Source organism: Haplochromis burtoni, unplaced genomic scaffold, assembly GCF_018398535.1.
Source record: "Haplochromis burtoni strain Fernald_Lab_line unplaced genomic scaffold, NCSU_Asbu1 Contig_834, whole genome shotgun sequence".
NCBI lineage: Eukaryota > Metazoa > Chordata > Actinopteri > Cichliformes > Cichlidae > Haplochromis > Haplochromis burtoni.
The window spans coordinates 24,623-28,660 of record NW_024583195.1 but is presented as its reverse complement, the minus strand read 5'-3'; positions in this window follow the sequence as shown (position 1 = coordinate 28,660).

Below are 4,038 nucleotides of genomic sequence, written 5' to 3'. Positions count from 1 at the left end.
ATTTGATAACAAGGTGATTTTCATTGCATGTGTGGGTTATTAAGCAGGTTTAATCGATGTCTGTGGAGCTGCATATCCAGCAGGGCATGTTCTTAAAGCTGCCTTTCCTACACATTTCTCTGCTATTATTTGATCATTTCTTAACTACTTTGCTATGAGTCGACTGGTCTTTGCATAACTTTTCATCACACTAAGTGACTTGGACAAGATGATAACCAGACTCACATGCTCAAGATGCTGTCTAATCTTCATGAGCTCTCTTGTGTTTGTAAGCGTTAGTAGGGTTAATACATTTTCTGTTTGTGTGTGTGATTTTGTATATGTTTCTTTTTGCAGTGTTTCAGACTCCTTCACAATTTTCCCACTTAAAGCAGTTTCCTTTTTTCCCAGGATTGCTAACCCAAATTTTGATTTCCCACACTAAACGACAGCCTTGCTCTGTGTCCTCACCTGCTCTTCTCACTCCGTTCTCCTCTCCCTCTTTGCAGTCCAATGGCAAACAGTTTTCTTCAGCTTTGTCCTGTGTCATCCTCACTGTCTCATCTTGTCACTGATTTTAATAAAATATTACATGAATTGCAATGTCTTTGTTGCATTTGTTGAAGATGAAATATGTATGGAATGGGACATGTTGAAATAGAATAGTAAAAAATTATTTTTTTCATCCATCCATCCATGTTCTTCCGCTGATCTGGGGCTGGGTCGCGGGGGCAGCAGCCCAAGCAGAGAAGCCCAGACCTCCCTCTCCCCAGTCACCTCCTCCAGCTGTACACCAAGGTGTTCCCAGGCCAGCCGAGAGATATAGTCTCTCCAGCGTGTCCTGGGTCTGCCCCGGGGCCTCTTCCCGCTGGGACATGCCTGGAAAACCTCATCCAGGAGGCATTCTTGTCAGATGCCCAAACCACCTCAGCTGGCTCCTTTCGATGTGCAGGAGTACCGCTGCACCAGACCGTCTGCCGATCCCCCGCTCCCTTCTCCCATCACTCGTAAACAAGACCCCGAAATACTTAAACTCCTCCAGTCAAAGGAGTCTAATCGCCTGAGCCAAGGTGTGAAACTGGGTGTGGGTCCCAATCAGCCTGGGTGGCTGACCCCCTGATGATTAGAGGATCATCAGGGGGTCCTTTTGTCCCTCTGTGGGGGGATACTCCCACTAGGTTTATATCTGGGATTCTCCACCATTTGACCTTAGAACTGAAGAAGCTTCTCGGATAAGAGGTGAAACGTCTTCAAGTAACTTAAAGAAGTCCAGACGCTTTTCTTTGCAAGCTCCTTTGACTACGATGACCTGGATGACTGAGAACCTTCACAGACTTAAACTCCTCCACTTGGGGCAGGGACTCGTCCCCGACCTGGACCTTCACACCGAGCTGCCAACCATTCCAATGCAAGCTGGAGGCCATCACCCGAAGAAGCCAACAGAACCACATCATCTCCAAAAAGCAGAGATGAGATCCTGAGACCACCCAAGTGAAAGCCTTCCGCCACTTGGCTATGCCTAGAAATTCTGTCCATAAAACTTATGAACCGAATTGGTAACAAAGGGCAGCCCTGGCGGTGCTCATCACTCACCAGGAATGAGTCCGACTTATTGCCAGCTATGCAGACCAAGTTCTTGCAACGGTTGTATAAAGACAGAATGGCTCGTAGCAATGGGCCAGGCACCCCATACTCCCGGAGCACCCCCCACAGGACCCCCCAAGGGACACGGTCGAATGCCTTCTCCAAGTCGACAAAACACATGTAGACTGGTTGGGCAAACAAATCCCATGCACCCTCAAGTATCCTTGAGAGGATAAAGACCTTATCCAGTGTTCCGTAACCAGGATGAAAAAAATATTGTTCCTCTTGGATCCGAGGTTCGACTAACGGACAGACTCTCCTCTCCAGCACCCTGGCATAGACTTTCCCAGGGAGGCTGAGGAGTGTGATTCCCCTGTAGTTGGAACACACCCTCCGGTCCCCTTTCTTAAAGATGGGGACCACCACCCCGGTCTGCCAGTCCATGGGTACTGCCCTTAATCTCTACGCAACATTGTAGAGGCGTGTCAACCAAGACAGCCCTACAACATCCAGAGCCTTCAGGAACTCGAGGTGGACCTTGTCCACCCCAGGGGCTCTGCCACCAAGGAGTAGTTTAACTGCCTCAGTGACCTGGCGGGTCATCCGCCACGGAAGACGTGCCAGTGGGATTGAGGATGTCCTTGAAATATTCCTTCCACTGCCTGACAATTTTCTCAGTCGACGTCAGCAGCACTCCACCAGCAAATAACCTGTCCAGGATGGCGGAATTGTATACGGCAGGCCGTCTCTCTGTTAAGGATTTTATCTCTGAATTTGCTGACTTACTAGGGAGTGTTTTCTCACACTGTGATTGTATTTTAATTGTTGGCAATTTTAACATTCATGTTTGTTGCGAGGACGGCTCACTAGTCAAGGACTTCCTTGCTCTTATTGATTCATTTAATCTCACCCAGTGGGTGGGTGATCCAACTCACACAAAAGCTCACACACTCGACTTGGTACTGTCCCATGGTTTGGATATCTGCATCACGGACATTAACAACCTTGGGATTTCGGACCATTTTCAGATTTTATTTAACACTGTTATTAACAATGTTGATTTGTATAGCGATGGTTCTCTATGGCAACGCACTCGATGAGCTCTCAGTCATTTGCTCATTTCACTGCTGCTTTTCTTGATTCTCCTCTTTCTGATGTTAATGGTATTGCGGATTTATCAGCGGAGGAACTTGCCAACCTTTTTAATACTACATGTGCCGACATTCTTAATTCGGTGGCACCTCTGAGGACAAAAAGTGTCAAAATGTTACGCCAACCCTGGCTTAATGACACTACCCATGCCCTTAGGTGTGAATGTTGGCGCGCTGAGCGAAAATGGAAAAAAGATCAACTCCACGTCTCTCTGGACATTCTTCGTAAATGTCTATCTAGGAATCAAAAGTGTGTTAAAGCTGTTAAATCTGTCTTCTTCTCTGGTATTATCAGGTCTAACTGCCATAATGTCCGAGCCCTTTTTAGTATTTTTAATTCCTCGATAAACCCTTGCCTTTTCACTTATAGGGATGCCTCCCCTGTACTTTGTGATAATTTTTTAAACAATTTCACTGACAAAATTTTAGTTCTGAGGGCATCTCTCTCATCTCAGTCATTGTTAGTTTCTGACCCTGTTCCAGTCCCTGAATGCTGGACTGTCTTTCAACAGTTCAAGCCACTGTCTTATTCTGATTTAACAGCTATAATTGATCATCTCAAAATCTCTAATTCCCCCCCCATGATATCTTTCCATCTGGTTTTCTTAAGGAAGCTTTGCCCACTATTGGTCCCTCCAACTTTTACTGAATGTATCACTGTCATCAGGTTGTGTATCGTCAGTATTTAAGCATGCTGTCGTGCAACCCATTATAAAGAAAAAGAATCGTGACCCTAGTGCTTTAACTAACTACAGACCAATCTCCAAACTCCCCCTTATATCCAAAATTCTGGAAAAAGCGGTTCTAGAACAACTTCAGACCTTCCTTGATACTAACAGTATCAATGAAAAATTTCAGTCTGGCTTTAAACCTCGCCATAGCACTGAGACAGCGTTACTTAGGGTTTTTAATGATCTTCCTTTAACTGTGGACTTGGGCCATTCCGTGGTTTTAGTTTTACTAGATCTGACTGCTGCCTTTGACATTGTCGACCACAACATTCTCATTTCAAGACTGGAACATGTCATTGGTCTTAAAAACATAGCTTTATATTGGTTCAAATCCTATTTCTCAGAGAGGTTGTTTTCCGTAGCCATGGGGCAACACTCCTCGGCCTCTGCCCCCATTCACTGTGGTGTGCAAACAACAAAGAGCAACATAATAAAAAAAGCGGCACCATCACAATAAACTAGCTAGCAGTAGATATCAGTAGATACTAAGTAATAAACAATATTTTGCAGCACGCAAGATAGACAGCGCACAATGTGCTTTGAGGCAGCAGCCAAGAAAGCTGTAGTCCGCGTCTGTGAATACCCGTGTGTAC